Source organism: Sminthopsis crassicaudata, chromosome 3, assembly GCF_048593235.1.
Source record: "Sminthopsis crassicaudata isolate SCR6 chromosome 3, ASM4859323v1, whole genome shotgun sequence".
Taxonomy (NCBI): Eukaryota; Metazoa; Chordata; class Mammalia; order Dasyuromorphia; family Dasyuridae; genus Sminthopsis; species Sminthopsis crassicaudata.
Window position 1 is genome coordinate 184130246 of NC_133619.1, and position 11817 is coordinate 184142062.

General features: G+C 34.4%; 1 pseudogene; it reads left to right on the plus strand.

Annotated features, from left to right (window-relative positions):
• Positions 1-1811: 1811 nt before the first annotated feature.
• On the plus strand, positions 1812-10147 carry LOC141561970 (1-acyl-sn-glycerol-3-phosphate acyltransferase beta pseudogene; annotated as a pseudogene).
• Positions 10148-11817: the final 1670 nt, after the last annotated feature.

Sequence of the window (11817 nt, forward strand, 5' to 3'; positions counted from 1 at the left end):
TTGCTTAACTCTCCAAGATGTAATTTCCTTAATTGCAAATTGAGAATAATGATAACTGTACTATCTGCCTTCTAAGGTGGTTATGGATAAAATTTATGAACACTAAGTAACTCTGTAAATGTGAATTGTTGTTAATGCTATTAACATCAAAATATGTAAATAAATACATTTAAGCAATTCAGAAAAATACTTTTTTTTAAATGTAAAGTTTACATCGAAGTGAATGACCCATAATTTAGTAGCTTGTAGATTCAGTCTTCTATTTGAAATGTTTGTGATATTCATTCAGTCCTTATGAATACAGAAATTTATAATAAAACCAATGGTAATTACCTCTAATTACTATACATGTTACCTAATTAAAAAGACTTGCTAAGAATATGAATGGGCAGAAGTGACCATCCTATTGGTGCTTTTAGATCTGACACTTCTAGAAAAAAAACAAACAAAAAAAAAACAGAAATTCACAATTCAGAAATTTGTGGGAGTAAATCCAGTCACTGTTTTTACAATCATAGAAGTCTTCTAACTCCTGATTCTTCAAGTGATAGCTTTTGAAAGTATTTAATTTAAGAGAAACATAGAAAGAGTATTAATTATTATATTTTTGGTTTGAAACTCTCTTAAGGCTCCATAACAAATGTGCTGTTTTTATCTAAATGAAGAAGACAGTTTTAAAAATTTTCCTTTTCAGTATCATAGATGATAATGCATTGACGAATACAGATAGTTAGATATGCAGCAAAAAGAGAAAACATTGTCTACCAATTTAACAGCCTCTAATAATCATCCTTTTTATTGTTTTTTTTATTATTATTTGTATTGTTATTTTTGTTTCTGTGTAACTGACCCAGTGCTAATCGATCAACAAAATCAGGCATGGAATCAGGAAAAGGGTCCCAAATTTGGTTTTATTTCAGAAAGTTTAAAGTCTTTAGTTTAGAAAAGGTTATTAAAGAATAAGTTAATCTAAAAATAGCAAATTAACAAGCTACTATATCTATATTATGCTCAGCAATTGTTCTGACTAATTTGTCTTACTCACTGGTTATTTTGAAGTCATGTCAATATATTACAAAACACTGCTCTCAAAACTTTTAAAGCAATAAATTCCCTCTCCTATTTCCATTATTCTAAAAATCAAAGGAAATTGAAAAATCATCTAGTACAGTAGAATTTAGATAACATTATATTGACATGAGACAAATAATTTTTAATATCTTAGTGATCCAAATAAATTTGTGAGTTCTTAACTATTTCAGTATATTTTCCTTTTTAGTGTCATGATTTATAACCTTTATATATGAAATATTATAAAGTAGAGGCAATAATTTGCAAATGACAAGAAAAAGAAATCATGTTTTTTTTTTTTTCCTCTTCTTTTGAAAATATTTAGTGTCTACAATTCATCAGTGAACCAAGTAAATCATGGCTTCTTCAAGTGCAAGAATCGAAACCAATTACCATTAGTGACCATCGGGTGCAGCCGATCCTTTCTGTCCTGTTGCCTGAATCTCAATGATCTCCCAAGTGTGCCCATGCAATTTAACAGAAAGATCAATACACCACAGCAGTTAGCAGCAGCCCTCTTGAAGTGCTTCACAAAACATGCTACATTTCTCTACCGAATAAATGTCAAAATATTCCTACAGCTACAATTCTTATGAGAAATCGTTCTTCTGAAACATTATTGACATATTTTAACCCACATTTCCCACTCCTCTCCAGCTTCCTACAGGCCAGTCAATTCTGATTTGGCAAGAGCCACATCGACATGTGTCCCCTGCTGACTTACTCAGAAAGCATGAAAGATGTCACGATCAGGTAGAAGGTTCCTTGAGGTTAGAGGGCAGTGGTCTAATACTGACCCAAGGTCAAGGTGATAGTAGCTTCTCTCCAGAGACTTGTCTTCCTCTTTAAAATGTCCTTGGAGCTAATCAATATCATAAAAGAGCTTTCCTTTCCAGCAGAGAACACTTATCTAGATACAGTATGCTTACTTTCTATACTCTCTACTGAAAAGAGGCATGCATACAGAGGAAGCATTTATCATTTTTCCAAATGTGCAAAGAAACTGGTGTTAATCTTGATAAAGACTATTTTTTGCAAAAGAAAATTGAATTAAACTTTATTCAAAATTCAAATGAATAATGTTAAAATTCCCCACCAGACACTTAATATTGATTTCCACATTGTTCCCCAATTTTAAAAAGTCACTGTTTATACTGACACATTTTTCAGTAACTATTACTGTCAGAATATAGCCTAGGAGTGGATATTTCCTTCTAATTTTCTCTTTGGTTTTGCTCCTCCTCAATCCCGCAATCAATCCTCTTTATTTCCAACCTCCCTATTAGTCAAATATTATTTTTTTAAGTGAGGCACTTATGAATTTTGTCATATCTGGAAGGCTGAAAGTATCTTATGAAGGAACCATACACATGAACCACTATGGAGATCACCAAAGCTTTTATCAGATATTTAAAAGAACAAGTATTGATTTCAAGGAAATATATGGCTGATATTTTAATTTAATTTTTTTTCAATTTATTTTTTCTGGCTATACATGTACATTAATTTTTTTTTTCTTTTTCTGAAGCTGGGGTTAAGTGACTTGCCCAGCTAGGGCAACAGCTAGGAAGTGTTAAGTGTCTGAGATCAGATTTGAACTCAGGTCCTCCTCAAGGATGGTACTCTATCCACTGCGCCACCTAGCTGCACCCTACATTAATTTTTAATATACATTTCTTTACAAATCATGTTGGGAGAAAATGCCAGAACAAAAAGGAAAACCATGAGAGAAAAAAAGAAACAGAAAAAAAAAGAAAAATGAACATAGCATGTGTTGATTTACATTTAATGTCCATAATTCTCTTTCTGATTGCAGATAACATTTTCTATCGAAAGTTTATTGGGATTGCCTTGTACCACTGAACCACTGAGAAAAAGCAAGTCTTTCTTACTTGATCATCACACAATCTTGCTGTTATTGTGTACAATGAATTCTTAGTTCTGCTTGTTTCTCTCAGCATCATTTCATATACATTTTTTTCAGACCTTTCTAAAATAAGCTTGTTATTATTTTTATAGAACAATAAATAATATTCCATTAATTTCATATGCCATACTTTTTTTCAGCCATTCCCAAATTAATGGATATCTACTCGTTTTCCAATTCTTTGCCACCATGAAAGAGCTGCTACAAACATTTTTGCACATGTAGGCCCTCTTCCTTGCTTTATGAATTCTTTGGGATATATACCCATTAGTGTCACTGCTGGATCAAAGGGTATGCACAGTTTCACAGTCCTTTAGTCATAGTTCCAAATCACTCTCCTAAATAGTTCTATCATTTCACAATTCTACCCACCAACAATGCATTAGTTTCCAATTTTCCTACATCCCCTCCAACATTTATCATTATTTTTTCCAGGCATATTAGGCCCCTTCAGGGCATACCTCAGAGTGATTTTAACTTGAATTTCTCTAATCAATAGTGATTTAGAGTATTTTTGCATATAACTATAGATGGCTTTAATTTCATCTGAGTATTGCCTGTTAATAACTTTTGACCATTTATCATTTGGGGAATGAATTGTATTCTTATAATTTTAAAGTTTCTTTATATATTTTAGAAATGAGGCCTTTGTCAGAAACAGTAGCTATTGGGGCAGCATGATGGTGCAGTGGACAGCATAACAGCCCTGAAATCAGGAGGACCTGAGTTCAAATGTGACCTCAGACACTTAATACTTACTAAATACCTAATCCTGGGCAAACTACTCCACCCCAATTACCTTATTTAAAAAAAAAAAAAGAAAGAAAGAAAGAAAGAAAGAAAGAAAGAAAGAAAGAAAGAAAGAAAGAAAGAAAGAAAGAAAGAAAGAAAGAAAGAAAGAAAGAAAGAAATTAAATTTTTCCCAGGCCTTTATCTCTCTTTTAATCTTGTTTGTTTTGGTTTTGTTTGTGCAAAAACTTTTTAATTTAATGTAATCATAGTTACCCACTTTGCCTTTCATAATGATATTTATTTCTTCTTTCGTTATAAATTCCTCCATTCTCCAAAGATCTGATAGGTACATTATCCCTTGCTCTCCTAATTTACTTATGGTATTACTCTTTATTGCCAAATCATGTATCCATTTTGACCTTATTTTGGTGTGGGGGCATGAAATGTTATTACTTTTTCTAACTCTATGAAGCAATTTTTTTGGCAGTTTGATTAGTATGTTTACAAGTAAACCAATTTAGGATAGAATTATCATTTTCTCAGTTGTTTATATCTGATTTTATTTTTATTTGTGTGAGTAGTATTTTGCAGTTGTTATAAAGTTCCTGGCTTTGTCTTGAAGATTAGATACTCAAATATTTTATTTTGTGTATCGTTATTTTAAATGGAATTTATCTTTCATAGCTGACTTTTTAAAAGAGAATATAGATTGACCGTTTAATAACATTCCAATGTGCATCTCTCAAACAATACAATTTTATTCTTATAACAAAACAAAATAGCTGTAATCAGGAAGGACCTCAATATCTATGATGTGCACAGGTATTTCATAAAAACATATGAAATAAAGTATAACACTCTAAGGTAACCTAGGTTTTCCCAATCCATTAATATAATGGTGCATTTAATTAGTACAATAATTTTTGATACCATTGTAACTTTGCAGAAAAAGAAAGGTTCTTTTTGCCAAGAGGATCTGGATTCAAGTTCTGTTATTAACATATGTTGACAAGACAGACATAATCAAGTCACTTAAACTCTTGAAGCCCTCAGGAAATTTTCTAACAGTTAAGATTAAAAGATGCTTTTTTTTTTTAAGTAAAAAAGTTAAACTATATTTTTTTAATCAAAACACTAGGAAAAAACCACAGAGGCTTGAAATACTGAACAATAAGGCTATATTAATTACATTCAATAATAAGTTGGTATAAAGAAAACAAAATCCTTTTGAGCACAATGCCTAGTACTAACATGTTCTAATGAGTGATAACTGTATAATTGGTGCTAGCTGCCTGTAATCTGGGGTAGAAAAAAAGCTCTCCCTTGAAACCTGCCTTTGCCCCTTAGATTTAGATTGTCTCCCTATCTTTCCAGCCCTAAATATATGCTTTTAACACAGGTTGTTTCCATTTAAGAGGGCAAATCTAGGCTCAGTTAACATAATTTTTTTTTCTGCTTTGGGGAAAATTTTCTTTTCCCCCAAAGCAGTCCTTTCAATATTCCATGAAGCAAGAGACTTAAGATTGTTCTGCATGCAAAGAGAGGCCTCTTTGGCCTTAACTCAAAATCATTTCTTTACTCCTTAAAAACACTTTAACTGAAGTGTTGCCTCTGTAAGTACCTTCCATAAGGACAAGAAAAGGTAATCTGAGCAGTGGTCTTAGAGAAGCCAATGTCAAGAAAACAGAGCTTCACCTGCCTGGTGGGAGATTCCCTCCCACTTTTTTTGCCCAATAGAAACACTGCTGGGTCAAAGAGTATGCACAGTTTGATAACTTTTTGAGCATAATTCCAAATTGCTCTCCAGAATGGCTGCATCTATTCATAGTTCCACCAACAATGTATTAATGTCCCATTTTCCCCACATCCCTTCAAACATTCGTCATTATTATCTTTTCCTGTCATGTTAGCCAGTCTATATTGGTGTGTAGTGGCATCTCAAGAGTTCTCTTAATTTGCATTTCTCTGATTAATAGTAATTTAGAGCATCTTTTCATATGATTAGAAATGTTTTAATTTCTTCATCTGAAAATTGTTCATATCCTTTGACCATTTATCAATAAGAGAATGGCTGGAATTCTTTTTGAAATTTGAGTCAATTCTCTATATATTTAGAAATGAGGCCTATATCAGAATTATTAAATGTAAATACATCTTCCCAATTTATTGTTTCCCTTCTAATCCTTGTCTGAATGAGTTTTGTTTGTACAAAACCTTTTTAACTTAATATAATCAAAATTATCTATTTCAGTTCTTCTTTAGACACAAATTCTTTCCTTCTCCACACATCTGAGAATGAAACTGTCCTATGTTCTTATAATTTGCTTATAATATCATTCTTTAAGTCTAAATTATGAACCCAATTGGACCTTGTCTTGGTATGTGGTGTTAGGTGTGGTTCAATGGTTAGTTTCCAATTTTCCCAGCAGTTTTTGTAAAATAGTGAGTTTTTATCCCCTAAGCTGGGGTCTTTGGTTTTTATCAAACACTATATTGCTATAGTGTTAACTATTTTTTCTTGTGAACCTAACAATTTCACTGATCAACTACTCTATTTCTTAGCCAGTACCAAATGTCTTTTTTTGTTTTTGTCTTGGTGTAGTTTTTTTAATAGCTTTTTATTTACAAGATATAGACATAGGTAATTTTTCAACATTGACAATTGCAAAACCCCTTGTTCCAACATTTCTCTTCCTTGCCCCCACTTATGTGGATTTATTTTGTATCCTGCAACTTTGCTAATGTTATGGATTATTTCTAATAGCTTTTTGCTACTGATCATTTCAAGGAAAAGTACATTTATTCCTATACTCTCTAGTGTTTATAATAGGAATGAATGTTGGATTTTATCTAATGCAAAATTAAAATTTTAAAGCAAAGCAAGAACATTATCAGAAAAATAAGACTTGGTAAAAATAGATAGAAAAACACTGAAAAAAAAACGTAAAAAAAGAGATTGCCAAATGCAAAACAAGGAAGAAAAATTCACTGGAGAAAGTTTCTAAAAAATTAGAATTTAAAACTCCAAATTCAAAATAACTGAGACTCACCAGAAGTCTCCCAAAGTATTTCCAAACAAAATTAAAATAATGCCTTAACACAAATTCCAGAGCCGCAGGATGAACTATTGAACTATGAAAAAATAATTTTCTAGTCAAAAACAACTTAGAAAGTTGTCAGGAAAAGTCGTATTACATTGGGGTGAGAGTGAAATACAGTCTATTTTAGATAGTATTTGTGTAACAAAGAATCAGAGCACTTTTCAACAAGGAACAATAGACCTTAAGGAGAAACTTAATTGGCAGCAACTTGTGGAATTTTCACTGACAGATCAAAAAAGGGTCAGACAATTTGGCAAAAGAATATTATGGGGGTCACTTTCTTTCATTTGCTGAAAGACTCTGTATTATTGTCTATACATCACAATACTGTCCTACAGTCAAAGAATGAAGAGAATCACTACTACATCCAAGCTTATGATTTCAGGGAATAGGGTAGTTGGGTCAGAAAAGATTGCTAGTAGTCATTCACACACAAGAGAACAGGCCAGGAGACACACACATCTCTTTAAATTATACCACTTTGAAAGAACTAAAAACTTACAGTTCTTACTCACTTGTTCAATTTTTTTCTAAAATATATAAGAAATTTATTTTGTCTTCTGGTAATCTGGGCCATCTATATTTTTGTAAGTATTCATCCATTTCCATTAGGTTATCAGATTTATTGACATATAATTGGGTAAAATAGCTTCTAACTATTGTTTTAATTTTTTCTTCATTGGTGGTAAGTACACCCTTTTTATTTTTGATACTGGAAAAAGACTAAGAAGCAGAGACAGAGAGATAGACAGTGAGAGAAAGAAAGAAGAAGAAAAAGAAGAAGAAAAGGAAGAAGAGGAAGGAGAACGAGGAGAAGGAGAAGGAGAAGAAAGAGAACAAGGAAGAGGAGAAGGAGGAGGAGGAGGAGAACATAGGATGGAGGGGAATGCACAGTTGCCATAAGTATGAATGTGAATGGTCTGAATTCACCCATAAAACTAAAGCAGCATCAAAAATTAAAGGATTAATTTACCACCATCAAAGAGGAAATTAAGCAATTAGTTGAAAATATTTTGCTCAATTATATCTCAATAAATTGGCTAATCAGTGAAATGAACAAAAAAATTACAGAAATATAAGTAGTCCTTATTAACAGAAAAAATAGAATTAATTGATTATTCTGTCTTGGAAAAAAAAGTACATAAATAAGCTCCCTTAAAATTATCTAAGATTAGATGGATTCACACATGAATTCTTTCAGTTTTCAGGTACAATAAATCCCAATATATATGTATAATATAACATACATATATGCATATATAAACTATTTTGAGTCTTAACAAATTACTTCTGTGACACAGAACAGTTTTCTATTTAAATTTGGAAAAGCAAAGACAGTAAAATAAAGTATAGGCCAAATTATTTAATGAACATTAATGGTAAAATGTAAATACAGTTCTAATAAGATAGTAGCAATGTCATGAAGACCATAGCTTATGATTGCTTAATAGTCAAAATTTAGGGCTATTTCAATGCTAGGAAAACTGTCAGCATAGTCATATTAATAACAATAACAACAAAAATTGTATGACTATCTCAATAGATGCAGAATTTTAAACTTTATACAACACTCATTCCTATTAAAAACACTAGAATATACTTTCTTCCTCATCTTAAGAGAAAGGCTTCAAATTTACCCTCTCTACAAGTAATGCTTGTTTTGGTTTTATCTAGATACTACTTATCTTTTTTTTTTTTTTTTTTTTTTTTTTTACAGTTTCACTGATTACTATGATTTCTAGTGTTTTTTAAATAGGAATTCCCATTGGCACTTTAAGGATAATTTCAATAGACACAAAAGGCATATATATTAAATATACAAATGCCACAAATCTGATATTTGTTATTTTCTCCTTCAGATCTCACCCATATCTAATCATCTGATTCATCCTGTAAGATCGTCCTTCATAGTAACTTTTTCAGTGCTTATTTCCATCCCTAAAGTCAACTTAACAATTCATAATAACACTATTGGTGTAGTCTTCTTACTTCTAGACCTTTTTTCTATCAAACATTTTTGACTAGGATTTCCAAATAGAAATCTTAGGTTATAGGATTCTGACTATACTATCACTGAATTCTGAAATCAGCTTTTCTTAAATTGGAAGAGTCTTGCATATCATATTTCCTAATATTGTCTTTTTTTCCTAACTCTTCTTCCATTTGAACTTTAGATATAAACTTACTCTTTATTGGCTGAAATCACTTTAAGAATAGTACTCCTCTAAACACTTATTCTATTATTAATATCTTTAGGATCATAATTCATCACTCTTTCAAAGTGAAAGAGACTGTGAGAATCATCTAACCCAACTACCTCACCAAAAATTTATAAAATTGAAAATTAGATTAATAAGATGATTTACTCAAGGTTCAATGTATACTAAATGGCAGAGGGTGAATCCAACATTCCTTCTCTTTTATCTCTGATATTGTTAGAAAAAAAAGTAAAATTTAACTATGAATTAGTTAGAAGTAGTAAGTACAAAACATCAGTGTCTTAGTAGATCTTTGATGTGTAATCACATTACTGGGAGGAGTGATATCTTTTTGGATAAACATATTTCAATTGTCTCACATCTGCTCTAAACAACTTTTTTTTTTCATTTTTATATAAATTCATTAGCTTTCAGAAGTAACTCTAAAACAAAACCAAATGTTATATCTTTCTGCCTTTGATAAGTTTAACTGAATACTTACTGTGACTATATGACACAGTGTACCTCTTTATTAGCAAATTTTTGGGGGACTAGATATCTGGTTGACTGGGACACTGACAGATTTATCACCCTGGGTCCAAGCGGGAACTACTTTACACAGGCCCTGTGGGCCTAATCATGTATCTTGGGGGTGTCATCTTCATCAACAGAAAGCGGACAAGCACAGCCATGTCAGTGATGGAGGAAGTGGGAAACATCTTGGTTCAGAAGAATCTGAAAGTGTGGATTTATCCTGAGGGAACACGGAATGGAAGTTATGACCTTTTGCCATTCAAGAAGGGAGCCTTTTATCTGGCTGTCCAGGCCCAGGTGCCAATCATTCCTGTGATATATTCGTCATTCTCTTCCTTTTACCAGCCAGAGAAGAAACTCTTCACATCAGGAAAGATCAAAGTAGAAGTGCTGGATCCAATCAAGACAGAAGGCATGACCGTGGATGACATCCCCCAGTTGCTAGAGACCTGCCATTCTCTCATGAGAGAGACATTTTTCAGAATATCTGACAAACTGAATGAAAAAGGGACCAATGGCCCAACCTCGCAGCCTGTGCAATAGCCCTAGACACCATCCCCTGCCCTTCTGTCCAGGGTGAGAGGATGAACAGAGGGACCTCCCCTTTCTGTTGCCAAAAGTCATGGTTTCCACCTCCCTGGTGCTTCCCTTTGGCTTTCATTCTGGGTCACCCTTTCCAGAGGCTCCGGTCCTTACCAGCCATGAATGTGGCTTCTATTTTACACCTTTCTCCCCATGAATCCTCCCTGTCCTTGGTCTCTGAGCCATCCTCTCTTTTATCCCACATGCTGAGCACTAAGGTCCTGGGCTGTGAGTGACCCTTACAGGAGAACCAGATTTCCATCTCGCTGGAGTTTGAATGAATGACTTTTGGGGAGAGTGGGGGGAAGCACCTGTATTTGGGGGCTATACGGTCTGTCTTGTTGGTATTCAAGTTATACCCTGCCCACTGGTGCCCAGCTTGGGCATTAGGAACAAATTTCCCAGACTTCCATTGGCACAGCAGGTATGAAAATGCCCAGCCTTCTCCTTCCTCGTTCTCTGAGTCTTTCTGTCTCTTAATGCTTGAGTCCTGGTACTACTCTGGGGAGCTACAAAACCCCCTGGATAGACAGGCAGCCTTTGCTGCTGACAAAGACTACGACCCTTTTTGGTACTGCTTGAATTCCCAGAAACCTAAGCGAGAGGTGGTAAAGCCAAGTCTTTAAATCCCTTGCCCACTGTTCCTGGCATATGGACATAGGAGCATTGGGTGGAGGGTGGCTTATGCTCATATTTTTACATCCTAAGGCAGGGAGCAGAGTTCAGAAGGTTCTCCTTGTGTATAAGGAGACCCTGCTTCTTTATAGACTGATCTAGGAGAAAAGTGAGAGAATGGCCTGAGCCATGTGCTCGCTCCCTCTATGACCCAGGGAGCTTCTGGAACTAGCAGTCTGGCATAGGAGTTGCCCTCTGAGCACTAGGACAAGGGGGAGTTCCCACACCCAGTAGGGTGATGGCTGTGTGAGGGTTAGAGGTCAGCGGACAGCTCAGGACTCTTCCCAAGCTAACTTTAGTCAGCGGGCCAAAGGAAAGAAACTGATGGAAGTCTGATAACAGAGACTATGAGCTTGAACCCTAGAGGGAACAAAGTCCATGCCTTTGCCCTTTTGCCAGGGCCACAGTGGCAGCATCCCTGTCAGCTTGCTGTTCTGGTCCTGAGGAACATGTGCAGGGAGATGCACTGGGGTCACAGGTTCCAGGGATCTGGGATTGCCAGGCAGCCTTTGTGGGTAGTCTTTCAGGGTGAGGGAAGAGGGTTGGCACTCTGGGGCTCCTCTACTGCTTGTGTTTCACAGAAGCCCTCCAGGGTTCACCATCTTTCCTCTTGTAATCAGTGTTTACAGAGAAGAATAGTAGCAACCTGATTATCATGAGGAGAGAAAGTTGGAGCATCTAGTGCTAAGTAATCTCAAGTTAAATCTATTAGATTATTATAGTAACACTTTTACTGGGGGGGAGGGCAAAGCCAGAGAAATTGTGGTGGGGGAACATGAGGGGAGATCCCGGGCTCTTGCAACTCTAGGAGAACAACAAATGGGATCCGAAGCTGCCTGGGGGGTTTCTGTTGGAAAAGTGCTTCTGCCAGTCAGGTCTAATATTGTGAAAAAATGTATGCTTGATCTAAATTGCACAATTTTTGTTTTTCATAAAGCAATTATTTGGAAAAAAACAAAACAAAACAAAACAAAAAAAACAAATAATATCTCATTAG